This window comes from Corythoichthys intestinalis, chromosome 13, assembly GCF_030265065.1.
Source record: "Corythoichthys intestinalis isolate RoL2023-P3 chromosome 13, ASM3026506v1, whole genome shotgun sequence".
Lineage (NCBI taxonomy): Eukaryota > Metazoa > Chordata > Actinopteri > Syngnathiformes > Syngnathidae > Corythoichthys > Corythoichthys intestinalis.
Window position 1 is genome coordinate 20,810,791 of NC_080407.1, and position 19,972 is coordinate 20,830,762.

The 19,972-nt window shown below is 37.9% G+C and overlaps 1 pseudogene; it reads right to left on the minus strand.

The window, feature by feature from the left end:
• Positions 1-2,536: 2,536 nt before the first annotated feature.
• Positions 2,537-19,540, minus strand: LOC130927859 (gastrula zinc finger protein XlCGF57.1-like; annotated as a pseudogene).
• Between the last annotated feature and the right edge of the window lie 432 nt (positions 19,541-19,972).

Here is a 19,972-nt window from a genome sequence, read left to right on the forward strand (position 1 = left end):
TCTTCAATAAAATACGCAACAACTGTGTCTGCCTCATTTGCAAAGAGACTGTCGCTGTTTTCAAAGAGTTCGATGTGACGCGATATTACCAAACAAGACACGCTGACATGTACGACAACATTACAGGGAAGATACGCAGCGAGAAATGAAAGCAACTTGAAGCTAGTTTAATTTCACAGCAGCAGTATTTCGCAAGAGCCCGAGTGTCGAAAGAGAACGCACAAAGGCGAGATTGTTGAAATTATGAATTAAAATAAAAAATTAATAATGCAAACGTGACACACAGAAGGGCTTGCTAAAATTTGTTTAAATATATTGTTCTACGCAAATCAGCCAAGGTAACCCCCCACATTTTTACCACACCAAATCTGGCCCCCTTTGCAAAAAGTTTGGACACCCCTGTTTAACTGATGATCTGTAGACGAGGCCAGCTTCTTTCACTTGTTACCAGCTAAATATTATTCAAAAAATAATGATGGTGGAAAAACTAAGCATCTTGAATTTGAAACTGTATGTTGTCGGCGATTAGCCTCGCAATGATCTTAACTGTGGTTGTCAGCCCAAAACCCTCTAAATATATATTAAATGCATCTTACCAGATATAATATGACTACTACATAATCTGTGGTGATCGTTTGGTGCCCAGTATTCTCGTCGAATTGCAGCAGTCCATCTCGCTCTCCTCTCCGGGTCTCTCGGAATACGGTAGAACTTCAAGTCTCTCCGTCTATCTTCTCTGTTACTGCAACCAACCGCCACACACGCCTTCACCATTTTGATTATTAATGTTAACGAGCAGAAAAACACGCCATAATAGGAGGAATTTACGTAGCGGTAATGCGTAAACACGAGCTGACGGATAATATGGCGCGGAGGCGTGGTTGTGACTAAATACTATTGAATATGTCATCATTATCATTTTAAAAATTTAAGTGACGGGTAAAAAAAGACTATGACCGGATTTTTATGACCCTGTCAGTCAAAATGACAGACAACGAAAATGTCTAGTGCAACCTCTGGTGGGGTCTATATTCTCAGTGTTTGAAAAACACAGGGAGAACAGTCTGGCCGTGCCAGGCAAGATTGAGAGTGCCTCGCTGCTTTTATGATAACGTGTTCGCCATCAAGGCTTCCAACGCAGTTTGGGAAGTTCCATAGCCATTAGAAATCTGCTTTGGCTTCCCACTGGCTAGTAGTAGGACAAAGCAAAGAAATATGACAAAACGCTGGACAACGCAATTTGCTGGCTTCCACCTGATGCTAGAATTCGTAATGTGACTGCCAGTCTCTGTGCGGCATCAACTGTCGGACAGATCATCTACGCAACTGTCTCCTGCGCCTCAATATTTGTTGTTCAATTTTGATGAGCTGAGGATCCACATTCAATTCTTGATCTGTTTTAGTTTTTCCCATCCAAAAACTGCCCTTTCAGTCAAAATTTATCATTCTGGCGAGTTTTCTCCATACAAGGCGTGCATAAAGGCAGTACACACGCATGCCGGATAGTTTGGAAATAGAAGTGCCCATGTATTATTTTGCAAATCCCCACAGCTAGATGGCGCAATAACATGAACACATTTCAAAACGAAAAGGTCCAATAAGCCTCGGTTTAACACCCCCTTTTCACAACACTAAAATAAATTGCACACGAATAACCAACAGCGCTTTGCATAGCGGAAGCTCAACAATAAAATAATATTACGGCTACAAAAATATCCTGCCTATTTGAAGACACCAAAGATAGATTTCCTTTCTGGACTCCACTGTCTAAATCTAATTCCTCATTGGGCACTATGACAGAACCATCATCATAGTCATCTTCATTTTCGACCTCAAATTAAATATTAGAAAATTTCACTGTTTTTGTATCGCAAAAAAAACGGTAACCCCTCCTTCGTCAACAGTTAACTTTTCCGTTCCAATAGTGCCTTATTCAACGTGACCCTTGTAGCAAGCAAGGTGTCAGGTGGTGACCATGTTATTAACAAAATCCTTTTCAACAGATATATAATCTGCTAAGTTAAATACTCAAATATTTCAGCATTCTATTTATTTTTAACAAAAATGATATACAAAAACTAACTTACTACAAGAAAAAAAAAGTCTTGTCGTACGAATACGCCTTTACTGTCATGGACCTTTTTTTACGTCTTCATTTTTCTTTATTTGGCTTTCATACTCTGTTGCAACATGTCTCTGTCAACCACGAGTAGTAATAGTAATTTTTAAAAATCGTACATTAATTCCCCCACAAAAAACTCATTTATAACCCAGAATTATTTTTTTATAATTAGTATTGTAGCAATATTGAACAATATATTCTAATTTTCCATATTTGTTTGATGACATTATTTAGGAATGATTTTGAATTTTTGGAAATTGGGGTCTGCTGTTTCAAATATTAAATGTGAAAAATGTAGTTTGAGAAGGAAAGTATTGTATAAATAATGCCACTTTGTAATGAAACGGCGAGCTGTATAATATGGATCCAACACAGACAAGGAAGTTTGTGTATAATTTATTACAAAAAGACCAAGGGGAGCACGCAGAACACGCGAGAAAAAGTACAATCAAATAGAAGCGCAAATGGAGTCGGCGAGAGAACCGAGAGGTGTCAATGGCCAGAAAAATGGCAAAAAACTAAGTAAACAAGTAAGGTAAAACAAACTAATGAAATAGTCTGACACTCACATATGGTGACAGGAGTCTTTGAATAATGAGCGCTCCTATGGCGCCACAGGTGTGTTGCACAGCCCCACCCATCCAGCTGAATCATGTGATGGAATGAAAAGAAAAACAAATGACAAGGCACACAAACATGACAAACTTGAGAGAGTTCAAACGGCTGAGGTTTGGGCAATAGGGTGGATGTACATCATACAACAATTGGGCAAAGCAAGACACCAAAAGTGCCAATCCTCAATGGGATTTAAGGAAGCTCAAAGGAATACAATTGTCCTACGTGCAAAAAATCTGATGAAGCCAGCATGGGTGCCAGGCAAAACAGTCATTGGCCTCTGCTCCTCACATCAACACACAAGTGTCTTTTCATCCGATCCTTCCGAATGAATCCTCGACGACAAACTGAGCAGGAAAAAGGGTTTTTTGCCAGTGTGTGTTCCCATGTGTTGTGTTAAATGTCGCTTTTGGACGAATCCTTGACCACAAACTGAGCTGGAAAAAGGTTTTTCGCCAGTGTGGATTCTTGTGTGTCTTTTGAAGGAACTCTTGTGACGGAATCCTTGACCACAAACTGAGCAGGTGAAAGGTTATTCGCCAGTGTGGATTCTTGTGTGGATTTTTAAGGAGCTCTTGTGAATGAATCCTTGACCACAAACTGAGCAGGAAAAAGATTTTTCGCCAGTGTGGGTTCTTGCGTGGTTTTGTAACGTGCTCTTTTGACTGAATCTTTGATCACAAACTGAGCAGGAAAAAGGTTTTTCGCCAGTGTGGGTTCTTGAGTGGTCTTGTAACGTGCTCTTTTGACTGAATCTTTGACCACAAACTGAGCAGGAAAAAGGTTTTTCGCCAGTGTGGGTTCTTATGTGTCTTTTGAAGGAGCTCTTGTGACGGAATCCTTGACCACAAACAGAGCAAGTAAAAGGTATTTCGCCAGTGTGGATTCCTGTGTGTATTTTTAAGGCGCTCTTGTGACTGAATCCTTGACCACAAACTGAGCAGGAAAAAGGTTTTTCGCCTGTGTGGGTTCTTGTATGTATTTTCAAGCCAATTTTTTGTATGAATCTTCGACCGCAAACTGAGCAGGCAAAAGGTTTTTCGCCAGTGTGGGTTTTTTCGTGACGTTGTAAGTTTTTCTTTCGACAGAATCTTTGACCACAAATTGAGCAGGAAAAAGGGTTTTCGCCAGTGTGGGCTCTTATGTGTACTGTTAAGTATTGCTTTCGAGCAAATCCTTGACCACAAACTGAGCAGGAAAAAGGTTTTTCGCCAGTGTGGGTTCTTGCGTGGTTTTGTAACGTGCTCTTTTGACTGAATCTTTGATCACAAACTGAGCAGGAAAAAGGTTTTTCACCAGTGTGGGTTCTAATGTGTTGTTTTAAGTGGCTACTCTGACTGAAATTTTTACCGCAAACTGAGCAGACAAAAAGCTTTTCACCAGTGTGGCTCCTCATATGCGTCCGACAGGTATACTTATTAGCAAAGGTTTTCCCACACTGAGAGCATTTGCAGAGTTTGTCGTCACGGTGAGATTTCTTATGACCATCATCATTATAAGGTGAGTGTGATGTGGTGCCATTTCTGTCTGATGGAGCGATGAAAATGTCTGCTTGCAATCCTTCTATTGAACCTGCAGGCTCCGCCCCTCTGCCGGCCTGACTTGAACCATCTTCACTCTTCAAGGGCTCACCATTTGACCTGGTGATATGCTCCTCTTCTTCCTCCTCTTTAATGTATGGCAGCTCTTCTTCCTCCTTTTTGTTTGGAAGTTGCTTGTGGTGACAGGGCTTTGGCTCCTCCTCCTCTTTGATTTGGGGGAGCTCAACATCCTCTTTTACGCCAGAACATGTTGCCTCCTGCCGCTTCGCACCAAGATATTTTCTGAAACCTGCAATACATAAGAAAACCATTGATATATTTTTTGGACTACTACCGCGTCTGAAACAAGTACAGTGATCCCTTGCGGTTTCATGGATTCTGTGCGTGGTGCGGTTTTAAAAAGTATTTATCAAAAAAAACAGTCGGAAAAAAATATGCGGTTTCATTTTGAGGCGCAAAAGACATATTTTGTTTCATATAGAGATGCAATCCGAAAATTCAGCGCCAAAAACTATCGGCCAAAAATGTTGTGAAGACCATAGGCTTACTTGATATTATATATATATATATATACAGGGTTACTATATATACTAATATTATAAAAAAAAACAACAACTCATATTTACGCATTCGTGTTCGTATTTAGGCATTTGTATCGGTAACCCCCAAATTCTTATGTGGGATTTTTTTGTGGGTGCTTGAATACAACTCTCTTTTCGAAGACTAGGAATCACGTCTGTGGATTAATTCAGTTTACGGCTACGAATCAAAAGCATTGAAATGACGTCTTATTGGTCTTAGGGAAAACGAATCGTTCCTCTAACGGCACATGCGCCGAAACAACAAAACTGGCTGACTGCAGTGTTGTGCGCTGCCCTAACCTGTTAGTTGGAAGCAAAGAATCACCTGTAAAGTCACTTACGTGTTTGTCAAATATTTGTTGTCTGGATATAAGCATTTGATAGTGTGACTAAATGTTTTCTATTGTCACTGCACTATGTCTGTGTATGTCGGTGTACTTGTTATTATCTTTATAAAATATTTCTAAATTATAAGACTCATCACCCAATTACCATAATTTTCAGACTACAAGGTGCACCTGACTAGAAGCCGCCATACCCCAAATTTGACAAAAAACGGCATTTGATCTTAGATAAGCCACACTGAACTATAAGCTGCAGCTGTCCTCACTGTATTGTGGGGTATTTACACCAAAAGCTATTAACCCTTGAGAGTCGAAGGACGCGCCGGCGCGTCCTCAGCGCACGACGTCTTTGAAGCGCCCTCAAGTTTTAATTACGTCACCCACATGCCGTTGGTTGGTCTCGTTTTAAAGTGCGGAAGTTGCGGTTTACTCTCGTTATTATTTGAAGTCAATCGACCAACTAAAACGTGAGATATTGTCATTTAAGTTTTATAGTTTTATTGTCCTTTTAAAAAAAACATTAAAACGCTGCATGGATCATTTGTTTATGTCTATATTTCCATCATTTCTTGTCCTTTTTCAAAACGGAAGCTCCATGAAAAAAACGCAAATCAAACGAACCCTTTCGAAGTCACAGTGGAAGCACAAAATGCGTTTTTTTTTTTTTTTTATAAATATCACTGCCGTGCGAGGTTCCACCGAACGAGAGGGAGGAGTGTTCTGAAGCAGCGAGGTGGCGAGCGACGGCCGTTTGGATCGAGCAGCGACTTTGTGTGACTTTTGAGAATGAACGGAAAACTAAATTTAGCGCAAGCAATTGTGCTTTTTGATCAACTTGAGGAAGAGGATGGTCCAAATTCGTCATCATCGTTGTCTTCGGAAGAGTCCTCGAGTGAAGATAGTGACGGATTTGAACACATGGGTGACGCCATCGACGAGCAGCGGTAAGCCAACTCACTTTTTTTTTTTTATGCTGAAAAAGTTTCTTTTGAAAGTTTCTTTTGATATTGCAAGACAAAGTTAATTTTGATGCAATATAAGTGTGTGTTTGTGTATATATTAATAAAATGTGCATATCAGATCAAAGTCGTACGTGCACTATGTGTATCCCAGGCAGGAATGTATAATTTGTGGTGTTCTTCTTTCTATATGAAGATTAGGGATGTAGCACACATATTCAGCTATGGTATTCTTTCTATTGTCATACATATGGATTTCCATTATTATTTATTGCTGTATATATTTTTATTTTATACTTTATTATTTTCATAAATACTGACTTTTTTTCATTTACATTTATAGCGACGATGAAAGTAAAGTGAAATGAAAATGCAAAGGTGAAAGGGTGGAAAGAGGACCGACACCCCATGGAAGTGTGGGCTGTGTGTAGTAGCCCAGTGTCTAATTCCAGGGCGAAACTGCTTTTCGGAGTGGCATGCCTGAAAAAAATTTAACTTGTTTATTGTAAATATTTTCAAAAATACTTTTTTTCCCAATGTTATATATATATATATATACCCCCCCCCCCCCCCACAATCAGTCTTCTCAATTTGTGTATATACAGGACTGTCTCAGATAATTAGAATATTGTGATAAAGTTCTTTACTTTCTGTAATGCAATTAAAAAAACAAAAATGTCATACATTCTGGATTCATTACACATCAACTGAACTATTTCAAGCCTTTTATTATTTGAATATTGCTGATTTTTGCTTACAGCTTAAGAAACCTCAAAAATCCTATATCAAAAAATTAGAATACTTCCTCAGACCAAGTAAAAAAATAATTTTATAACAGCAAAACTAAATCAAACATTTGAAAATGTCCATTGATGCACTCAGTACTTGGTTGGGAATCCTTTTGCACGGATTACTGCATCAATCCGGCGTGGCATGGAGGCAATCAGCCTGTGGCATTGCTGAGGTGTTATTGATGCCCAGGATGCTTCGATAGCGGCCTTCAGCTCATTTGCATTTGTAGGTCTGGTGTCTTTCATCTTCTTCTTAACTATACCCCACAAATTCTCGATGGGGTTCAGGTCAGGGGAATTAGCAGGCCAATCAAGGACAGTGATGCCATGGTCAGTGCACCAGTTACTGGTGGTTTTGGCACTGTGGGCAGGTGCCAGATCATGCTGGAAAATGAAATCCTCATCTCCATAGAGCTTTTCAGCAGATGGAAGCATGTAGTGCTCTAAAATCTCTTGGTACACAGTTGCATTTACTCTGGACTTGATGAAACACAGTGGACCAACACCAGCAGCTGACATGGCTCCCCAAACCATTGCTGACTGTGGGAACTTCACACTGGATTTCAAGCAACTTGGATTTTGCTCCTCTCCAGCCTTTCTCCAGACTCTGGCGCCTTGACTTCCAAATGAAATGTAAAACTTGCTTTCGTCTGAAAAGAGGACTTTGGACCACTCTGCAACTGTCCAGTGCTTCTTCTCCATAGCCCAAGTCAGACGCTTCTTCCGTTGTCTTGAGTTCAGAAGTGGCTTGACCATGGGAACACGGCTATTGTAGCCCATTTCCCGGACACGTCTGTGAACTGTGGCTTTTGATACCTGGACTCCAGCTTCAGCCCACTGTCTTTGAAGCTCCCCCAAATTCTGGAAGCGGCTCTTCTTCACAATTTTGTTAAGGCTGCGGTCATGTCTCTTGGTTGTGCAGCGTTTCCGGCCACATTTTTCCCTTCCAACAGACTTTTTGTGGATATGCTTTGAAACTGCACTCTGTGAACAGCCTGCTCTTTGAGAAATTTCTTTTTGTGTCTTACCCTCCTGATGGAGGGTATCAATGATGGTCCTCTGGACAGCAGTCAGATCAGCAGTCTTCCCCATACTTGTGATTTAGTTTACTGAACCAAGCTGAGTGTTTTTAAGGCTCAGGAAACCCTCGCAGGTGTTTCGAGTTAATTAGATGATTCAGGTGATTAGTTGAATAGCCTACTTGTATACTTTTTCATGATATTCTAATATTTTGAGATAGGATTTTTGAGTTTTCTTAAGCTGTAAGCCAAATTCAGCAATATTAAAATAATAAAAGGCTTGAAATAGTTCAGTTGATGTGTAATGAATCCAGAATGTATGACATTTTTGTTTTTTTAATTGCATTACAGAAAGTAAAGAACTTTATCACAATATTCTAATTATCTGAGACAGTCCTGTAAATGTGTGTTCAAGAAGCTTGATTGTGTGTACATAGTTTTCATCAGGTGATGGGCCGCAATACCTAAACTCATAAAGAGATGGCCTCTAAACACTTTTTGTGTTAAATGGTATATATTTTTTCACTGTTCTTCACTGTTTGGTCTAGAGCTGAAACGAGTACTCGAGCAACTCGAGTAACTCGAGTTTAAAAACTGACCCGAGTAATTTTATTCACCTCGAGTAATCGTTTATTTTGACAGCTCTAAGCATCACGTTTTGCTCGGACTACTTTTAATGCGGGACAACGCGCTGTCACGTGCGGAGAGGAAGAAGGGGGGGAAAAAACTTACTGCAGCCGCCACAAACGACGCCGACATTGCTAAATACTAGCCCGCACCATGCTACGTTGGTACAGGTAGCGTCTCATGCGTCTAATAGAGATCACATGTATGTTGAACTAGATGCTAAATGACAGACTCGGCCGCGTCTTGGCAGCTTTAGTAAACAGCCGCCATCTTAAAGCAGTACAGCGCTAAGCGCTAATAAAGAGCGCTAAGCGCTAATAAATAAGATTAACGTTACTGTTCTGAAGTAACGTTAGCCCTGCGGAGGGCTAGGTTTCTATTAATTATGACCACTGTCGATGCTTGGCTAACGTGTCTTACATACAGGCTTTAACATAACATAACATAGCATTGTGGAGTGATGAGGGTGTAAAATAAAACTTAATCATGCTAACTATCAATTTTAGCTCAGTAGTGATTGCTGGATAAAACACCAAGTAGCACTGGTGCTAATGTGCTCCAATACAGCCTGTATCATACATTTATTTTGAACACTGCAAAAACTCAAAATCCTATCAGGACTTGCAGTTTAGACTAACTTAAAACTTAACTAGAACTTAAAAATGGCTTGACACAAAGAGAAATTCAATTGAAAGACGTGGGAAAAAATCCAAACTTTTAAGTGATGTGTGTTATCAAGCGTAACGGCATTTTTAGGTAAGATATATATATATATATTTTTTGTAATAAGATCTAAAGTTTTTTGAGTGAAAGCAGTGAATTAGTCTTTTTTTTTTTAAATTCTAGTTACATCTGAGATGCAATTGTTGGCTGTTTTCAACAATATACATCGAAAATAAAGACATTGATTGACTGAAAATGGTTCAAAATTAGATGAAATGTCTTGTTTTCTCATGTATATTTATAATTGCTCTTCACCTAAAAATATATTTGTTTTATCCGATTACTCGATTAATCGATAGAATTTTCAGTCGATTACTCGATTACTAAAATATTCGATAGCTGCAGCCCTAGTTTGGTCTGCTGTATATAACCTGTTTTGACTAGAGCATGTATAAAGGCAAAAAACGCCTATGGCTATACCTGTTGTTTATGTTGAATTGTCAAATATAAGACTATTTATTCTACATTTTTTTGGTTGAATACTCATCCTAACATGTTGAATAAATATTACAAAGTTTCAAAACGGTTCGTTACGCATGTTTGGTTGTCAATTGGACATCAATATTAAAAATTTTGACAAAACGATTTTGGATTTTTTGGTCTTATTGGGCCCAAAATGATGATTTATAAATGCTCAGTGAAGGAAACAACAGTTTGGACATCAAGTTCAAGGTGACCAAACCAGGCCATCGTAAACAATTCTTTCTTTGAAATATAAAGGCAACTTCAAAGGTATGCAAAGTCAGACAAAATAGGCCCAGACCTTAAAGGGTTAACCGGTAACACTTTATTTGACAGCGGCATCATAAGACCAAATGAACCACCATGAAGTTTTGAACCTAATCTTCATTACTTCAAGAAGATTCATTTGGCCATCACTTTTCCTTTGAGGGAGACTGTCAACCTCTGCTGCCATCTGCTGTCAACACTGTTGTTGTCTCCTAGCATGCATTGCAAAGCTACAGAGGTAGACAATTAAAATTAACGTTCTGTGTCAATTTTTTTCTTCAGTTACTGTTACAGTTGTTTCATTAATTGCTAGTTATGTTATTTGGTAACACTTTATTTGACAGTGGTGCCATAAGACTGTCATAAGACCATCATAATTATGGCATGACACTGCCATGAGCATGAATCAATGCTTAATACGGATATCATTTTGTGTCATCAAGCAAATTCTCACTTTTGAATGGATGTAAAGGATCAGAGCTGGACATAAATAGAGTTAGTGACATAATTTGCCAGATGACAATGTAATCATAACGTCATCTTAATTCTCGGGCAGCTTTAAAAAAATTTTTTTTTTTTTTACATACAGTTCGTGGCGTTCAGGTGGGTACAATTAATTGAAAATAGTGGACTATTTTTCTTTTGAGTATGTATGATCATCAGTAAGACGGCGTTGTCCTTGCGGATACATAATAATCTGTTTGTTTTTTATTACCAAAAATAGTCTCTTGCCCTAAAATTTTCTTGAACGACGTATCCATCATGTGTGATTAAAAAAAAATGGAAACACTGACCTGTTATAGTCCATGACTGCATTAATATTACTTTATATTATAACGTATTGTGTATGTACATGTAGTAGTATACTATGAGTTAATGCTACGTATTTTTGATATGTACATTTGTTAAAGAAGTGTTTTGAATCATGTTGGAAAGGTTCATCCTTTCATTCTTTTGCACTAGATAATGCTTTCAGTATTTGACCTCATTGTTTATTTGTGATTTATTATTGTTATTTGTGTTTATTTGTACTTTAATAAAGAATTTAAGTGTTCCAAAATGTTTTTTGTGAATTGATAAGTGTCAACAAAAATTGAACTGATAGATTAGTAAAAATAATTAAATACTGTAAATGAATACATGAAATTAGTAAAAATAATTAAATAAATAAATAAATACATAAAATAAAAATCTATAATTGTTAGAATAGGTGACTAAACGTTAAAAAAATCTGCTGAATAATCAGGAAAAAATTTGTCATTTGGGACAGACCTACTACTAACCCAATAAATCAACAAATAAGCCGCATTGGACTATGAGCTGCAGGATTCAAAATGAGGGAAAAATGTAGCACCTAAATTGTGATATCTACCTACAGCCGTTGCCCTAACACTGCTGATTCACACCCTATTATTGTTGTCTTATGAGAGTACTAAATGTTGTTTAATGCCAGAAATTCTTGATGAAAAATGTCTTGGGCAGCAATATAGGTCAGGTGGTCATAATTAAGACCTCCAAATGAGTAAAATTGATGAATTTTCCGCACTTTGGACTTTCTTAATAAAATTAATTAGCTGATTTTATTTTTAAAAAACTGATTTAAAAGCAGTTAATTCATTATTTATATTTGGTGAATTTAGCTCAGTTGCGATGGTTAAACAAATACGATAACATAAACTTGTTAACGAGGCAGATAACATGGCTAGTTAAGACGGCTAACTAGTTTCCGCTCTACCATTAGCCTACTTTTGTAAAGTCTTCCGCCATTGTAAACATCTGTTCAAAATAACATTTTCATAATACAGAGTGTTTTTTCTCTCTGGCGACTTTCTGTGTTGAGAGAGGGTGGGTTTGTAGGTGTATAATGTGTAAATAATGATACATGTCATACACATGCGCTCTGTTTCTCACTCTCGCTCTCCATTAATATTCAACTAGTTAATATTAATAGTATTAGTGGAATGTGTTTTACATAAAATCAATTTGATCTATCATAGACTTCATTATTATATTGACAGGTCACATTCCCCAGACACTGCTCCACGCCTTCAAGTAGGGGATCGTCCTACACTCCGCTTCAGTCGGTCGCAGTTATTCTCCAAACACATGCAGCGATCCAACGCCAGATTTAGGCGAACAAGTATGAAAGCTGTACCTCATACAAACAGGAATGATTGTCTTAGTAGGAATTTTTTCGAGCATTCAAGGTAATTATTATATTTTTCGAACCATGCATGCATTTTGAAACGTTGTGAAAAAAATCAATAGGAGAAATTAGCCGGTGCAGCATTGGCGTCATAGTTCGCAATGTTTACGTAAAATAAATGCGAACTGCACGTTTTTTTGTGTGCTTTTAATCAAGAATCAAGACCGTTTTACGTCCATATCTATAAAGAATTCATGGATTTAAGCATTTATTCACAAGAATTTTCAACGGAAAAAGCTCTTTGTTTACATAAGGCCGCAGCTCCATTTGCTGACTGACAAGCATCATAGTTCGCAATATTTACGTAAAATATATGCTAACTGCACGTTTTTATATACAGCTTGATATCATCCATGTGGAGGAGGTGACTGATGGTTGTTCCACTTCGGAAGTGATCAGTGATCAAATGCACCCAGCTTGGTGTAACCCCCAAGCTGGGTGCATGGCTCCAACAGATACCAGGAACAACGACCGATATCTCCGTTCAGAAGAGCGCAATCCTAGGGACAGCTAAGATCCTGCGCAGAACCCTCAAGCTCCCAGGCCTCTGGTAGAGGACCCGAGCTTGAGAGGAGAGACCATACCGCCCGGGTGGATGAGACAACAATTTATATATATATTAGGGCTGTCAAAATTATCGCGTTAACGTCCGTTAATAAATTTTTTAAATTAATCACGTTAAAATATTTGACGCAATTAACGCACCCGCTGGCATATTGCCTCAAACATTACAATGAGGCCGTTTATGGACATTAAGAGTGAAGAGAATGCCACCGGCCGCTTGGGGGCAGCGCCGTTCCATACTCATGTTATGTCTTCTAAACGTGGGAGAATTAGTAGTTGTGACACGTTTATGCTGTATATTCACAATGCAATGCAAATTGCTATTTGTGCTCCACAGATATTTTGGTAAGTTTTCTTTCTTTTAGTGGCAATTATGTGTCTGTTGTTTTATTTTGGGTAAGATATGTACAGATACAGTGGTGAGAACAAGTATTTGATATGGGTTTTGGCAGTGTATCAAATACTTGTTCTCCCCACTGTATATGTTATACAGTAAAGGCGAGTGGACACAGGCGCCGTTTATTGGCATAAGCTTATCCTTCTCAACAAACATAAGTATCGTTTAGCGAAAGCACAACAAAAATAATATTCCTATCTCTCAAAAAAAAAAAATGTTCTCAAAAAGAAAAGCACTTCAGTCTATAGTAATGAGGCCCCTATTCTGACACACAGTTAAACAACAATGCTAAATAAACTGGCATTCCATATCAATTTAGCTATGCAAAATACACGTAAAACTTTTCACTCTATTTTTATTCTTATTATTATTATATTAACTCTACTTTTGATTGAAAATTTTACAAATTTTATTCAAACGAAAACATGAAGAGGGGTTTTAATATAAAATTACTATAACTTGTAACTATCCGGATCTTTCTATCCGTGGATCACTTTAACAGAAAGAATGTTAATAATGCCATTTGTGGATTTATTGTTACAATAAACAAATACAGTATTGATGTACAGAATGTTGTATGTATATATCCGTCATGTGTCTTATCTTTCCATTCCAATAATAATTTACATAAAAATATGGCATATTTTAGAGATGGTTTGAATTGCGATTAATTGCGATTAATTACGATTAATTAATTTTTAAGCTGTAATTAACTCCATTAAAAAATTTAATCGTTTGACAGCCCTAATATATATATATATATATATATTTTTTTTTTTTCTTCTTTTTTTTTAATGGCGGAAAACACAGACAAGGCTGAAAAAGCAGTTTCTGCTCTTGCACCTCTCTTTAAAATAAGCTCCCCCACCCCCTTCCCCCTCTTCCCCTAGTCAACAGGCCCCCCCATATGGTGTCAACCGGAATACAACTAGCTGATCATAGCACCAACATATTAGTAGTTAGTGTCGGCGTTCAATGTATTTCTTGTTTCTTGTTATTTTCTTGTTTGTGTTTCTTTTCTTTCTTCTCTTGTGATTCTTTTCTTCTGTTCCCCTATAACCCCTTCCTGTTCACTGCTTTGTCACAATAAACAAGGTATTTTGAATGATCACAATGGGAGTATGTCATACTCTCAATGTGAAACATTAAAACTGGGCACTTAGACTTCCATTCTCCGTGTTAAACAGCTGAACACGACAGGTTTAAAAAAATAAAATAAATAAATAAATAATATAAAATAAGCTGCTGTATTTTAAACCAAAAGAACTGTTGTGTTTGATAGAATGATAGAACTATAATATGTCTATATGCTAGAGATGTCCCAATCCGATATTTGGATCGGATCGGACGCCGATATGGGCAAAAAAATGCGCATCGGTATCGGATCGGAACACGGGAAAAATTCCGATCCAGACTTCCGATCCAGTTTTTTTTTCAAGTCCGGTCCGGGTTTTCCAGCGCACCAATTTACATAATCCATTCCAGTTTTTGCTTCGGTTTCCCTAGTATCCGGTCCACATTTTACGGCACACCTTCAACACACTACATTTACATTACTCTCTCCCAATTTACCGAGAGACTTTATCGGTAAAAATGTCAGCTGTGTGGGATCATTTCACCTTAAAGGACGACAAACACGAAGATGCAGAGAGCAACATATGCCACAATAAAGTCAAGCGTAGTGGTAAAGCTGTAAGAAGTTTTAATGCAACCAACCTAATCAAGCATTTAGCGAAATACCAACACAAAAAATATGAGGAGTATGTTAAGAAAACCGAAGACAAAAACAAAGGTCCTACGCAACTAACACTGGCAGAAACTTTTGCTATGCGTGACAAACTGGCACTCGACAGTCCCAAAGCCCTGGGAATAACAAGAGTCATTGCCGAAGAATTCATTCTGGATGACGAGCCATTATCTCACGTGAGTAAAGACGCACCATCCAACTCGCGATCCGGCCGCTGAAGATTCAAGAACGATTCACAAACATCCATATTCCGATTATTGAAATATGTCAAGTAAAGCGGAACTAAAACACAGCGCGGTCTTCGGGACGCAATGAGAAACTGACCGCATTGCGTCCCGAGAGTAAACATCATGTTTGTCATAGACCCGGGTAATGCCAATGCTCAACTCACGGCTTTAGCTCAACTCATGCCGCTGGATAAAAAACACAAGAATACCCAACTGCTGCTGACAGACGCAACAAACTACGTCAACGTCGTTTTACTGGCGATAATAGATATCATATGTATATAGAACCAGATGCTACACAACAGACTCGACTGCGTTCGCAACTTTGAAGTATTGAAAACCAGATGCGTTAGTAAACAGCCGCCATATTAAAGCAGAAGACTTCTAGTAGGCTGTTGTGAACCTTCCAAGCGAACCTAATTAACTTTTTATCTAAAATACTCCTAAATCGGCAAAATCTTGACTTGAATATATCTTCAAAACAGTTTTAAAACTTTCACATGTCGAAAGTAGACAGAAGGGAAATTATGGAATAATGGGAGCAATTTTAACAACTTTAACAGTTGATTCGCAAAATTAAATGAATTGAATGTAGTTTAAAGCTGCTGATAAAAAATGGGGACTTGAGTATCTTATTTACTGTTTTAAAATGTTAACTTGATATTGAAATAGTCGTTTATTTAAACCTGAGAGGCTTTTGATACAATTTTTGTAACTAATGCACGAAACATTAAAAGCATCTAATAGCTTGGGGGATTTGTGGGATTTTCCACTGTTGTTGTTGGTGTGTTTTGCTTTTTTAAGACAGTTTACAATATTATTTGCACGTTTTACTGACTGACTATGCCATTTCTGTTTGTTATTTATAATGTTTTGTGTATGTCACTGAATAAACAGGTCATTTTCTTGTTACCAACCGTTGTGTGTTATTCAAACTCACCTAATTCCGCTGGCTAGTTGTTATCAAGGGTACTAAAACCTTTTTCAACATGAGTCTGACAGCTAAGTAAGGAGGCTAAATAACTTTAAACTTTAACACATGCTTAGATAGGTCGGTATCGGTATCGGCCAGTATCGGTATCGGATCGGAAGTGCAAAACAATATAGGTATCGGATCGGAAGTGCAAAAACCTGGATCGGGATATCCCTACTATATGCTGCCATAGCAGATTCATGCATTATGCCCGGAACTATTTTTAATTTGTCCGTTTTACCCTGGAAACCTCCGTTTACAGACATCGCGCAACCACTTTTGTTTCAACCAAGCCATAAAAAGAAGGTAAGTAATCGTATTTGTTATTCGAAATGTCTATCATTTTTAGCTTAGATTCATTAATTGATGTGTAATATATAGTTTAAAAGAAAAACGAATTTAAAAAGTGATTCACTAGCACATTTTAAACTTCTAAAAAAAATACATCACAGTGAAAGAATTAGCGTCTGTAAATGAGTCACTGATACACTCTATCTACCTCATGACTATCAATTGTATTTTTTTTGTTATTGTCGCATTTTCCCCAATATTTTAGATGATAAATAATCGATCCAAACAAAGAAAATTAAAAAAAAACAACAACAAAAAAAAAAACAGTTAAAACTGTAAACGTATGAAAATGAAAATCTCGATCACTCTTTGATGTCTGCGATTTCTGCATCGCGACCCTTGTTATATTACCAAGTTTCACCCATAAAATCCCCCCAAAATCAGGCTGTGGCCATTCACAGCTGTGTCTTGACACTCAGTGATACATGCTACATGGAGTTTTTGAATTGAAACAAGGTGAGTATGCGATAATATCACGTTAAAATCATGGCGTCTTTAATTATGCTCTCTCATGCTCTCACCTCCAGTTAACGTTTCGCTGTTTGATTTTTTTTTTTTTTTAAATGCCCTGCTGTTCAAAAATTTTCTCCCACAGAAAATTGAGATTTTAAGCTTTTCAATGATATATCACACATACATATACGACAGTTTTGAAATTTGACCAAATTGGGGGTCTCAGAGCGAAACTTTAAGTCACCTGAGTGCTTTCTGCCATATATATATACTCGGGCTGTCAAAATTATCGCGTTAACGGGCGTTAATTAATTCTTTTAATTAATCACGTTAAAATATTTGACGCAATTGCCACGCTCAGACAGATTTAAATGACAGTACAGTGAAACGCTCACTTGTTGTGTTTTATGGAGTTTTGCCGCCCTCTGCTGGCGCTTGGGTGCGACTGATTTTATAGGCTTCAGCACCCATCAGCATTGTGTAAGTAATTATTGACATCAACAATGGCCGGCTACTTGTTTATTTTTTGATTGAAAATTTTACAAATTTTATTATTAACTCATTTGCTCCCGGAACCGTATAAATACGTTCTATTTCCAAATGCTTCAGTGTCCCGATTACGTATTTATACGTATTTTGCGTTTTTTTGTACAAGAAGCATCTAGAGCTTTCGATCTATCGCCAAAACAAAAAACAAGCCTCAAAACGCATTTTAAAGCAATAAAACTGGCCACTGGAGGGCAGTAGCGCATTTGTTAAGAGCCCACAACTCAATTCAAACAGTACAACTTTATTAGGGAAGCTAGCAGAGCCCCTCCGCAGCTTGCTGCTCATGTCCACCGCACGCTCGAGGGTCCTGCACGGAAACGCGCACGGCCAAACCAGTTCCCCCCCAGGAACATAAGTTCCCCTGGTGAACGAGACAGTGGTCACCACAAAAAAAGACTTTTTAAAAAATCCATCTTTACGAGACAGTCGGCAATGAGGGAAAAGTTTAACCGCTGTCGCAGCCACCAAACGTCATCTCTCAGGTAAGTGTGAATAAATTGTTACTTTGCTATGAAAAGCTCTATTTGGCTGGTTGTTCATGTTATTTTGTAAAAGGAAAACATTATTCAGATGTTTGGGATGACACTGAAGCAAAAAATAGCCGTGTTAAAGTCAAAATTCTGTTTGAAATTTTTGCGTTTACAAAAAGCTCATTTTCTCCGTTTTTTCATCAGAAATTGGAAAAATGCTCAAACTAAGCTATTTTCTAATGCTGATTTCTAAAGAATGAAATAACGTATGAACTTACTTTTTTTTCTGCTGAAAGAAGAGAGTCTAATCTTTCTTTTGGTGGGTTCCATGTTTATATAGCAATAGAACAGAATTTTTTGTGGGCCGTGCAAAATCAGTCAAAATCCAGTAAAATGGCCGGGAGCGAAGGGCCTTGCTCCGATGAAAATGGCTGGGAGTGAATGAGTTAAGAGGGGTTTTAATATAAAATTTCTATAACTTATACTAACATTTTTCTTTTAAGAACTACAATTCTTTCTATGCATGGATCACTTTAACAGAATGTTAATAATGTTAATACCATTTTGTTGATTTATTGTTATAATAAACAAATACAGTCCTTATGTACCGTATGTTGAATGTATATATCCATCTTGTGTCTTATCTTACAGAAATATATTTTATAGATGGTTTGAATTGCGATTAATTGCGATTAATTACGATTAATTAATTTTTAAGCTGTAATTAACTCGATTAAAATTTTTAATCGTTTGACAGCCCTTATATATGCATAATGTAATTACTTCAAACAAAGCAAATCATTTACATAGAAGGAAATCTTTCAATTGATGCAGTGGTGCAACCTGATGTTGGCTAACGAGTCTATTGCACGGCTACTAAGTAAGCAACACCATGATGTAAAAGGAATGAAAAATACTATATTAGACTGACAGACATTTCTGTACTAATGAGGAAAAAGCAATGCTAGGGATTACCTTTAATGTGTATGAACTCTTCCTTCATGGATGGCGACTCTTCCTCCTCGCCCTTGATGCATGCAGACTCCGGGTGCTCTGGAGAATGGGCTTGGCTGGCATAAAGATCTGCAAGACCACAAACAAATCTTATTTCTTCATTTGCAAACTTGTGTCCCCAAAGTTGATTTCTGTTGGAGAAAATTCATCCTTGCCGTTTTTTGTTTATTCGTGTTTTGTTGTCTTCGGCACAAAAGTCATTCAAAGTGACATCACTATAACTACAATTAAAAATTGGAATCCCTTGACAGCACTACTGTTAACATTAAAAATGAATACTAATCACCGCAATCTGTCATGTACAGTAATACAGTACTTATCATCGAAAGTGAACCAACCTTCTAGTCTGTGAAGAACAACCTTAGCGTGCATTAGTTTGCACACAGTCGAGTGTCGGTGACGTGGGGGCTCCTCTTTCACTCCACAAAGATGCTCCGGTCTCGCGGACATTTTCTCCACTTGATTTCTTGAATGCTGAGACGAAGATTAGCTAATGATTTTTAGACCCTAATGCTGGACACGTCGTCGAGTAAAGAGGAAAAAATGGCGAGTGTTTATCTTTTATCTTCTTTATGTCTTTGATCTCTTTCTCTTATAAAAAGCCAATCGGGAGAGAGGCTGTTGCAGGCGACTCAACATCGCACAGCTAAGCCAATCACGAGATTAGCGCCAAGCATGTCAAAGTCTGCGCAGCCAATCACGAGCGTGGTCCGCTTGCGGAAGAGGAGGGCTGTTCATCGTTGTCGAAGCGCTTTACATTCAGACACTTTTATGGAAGATTTACGTTTGTGAATTCGTTAGCATATTAGCATCGGTCGCTATCACTAACGGTCGCTACTCGCTAATGGAGTTTTATATGTGCATTGGATATATTTTTTATGCCTTTGCGATGCATATAGAGTCTACCCACGCACCACGTGTTCACTGTAGGGTTCCGCCCACTTGTCCGTCATTTTGACTCTGTATTTGC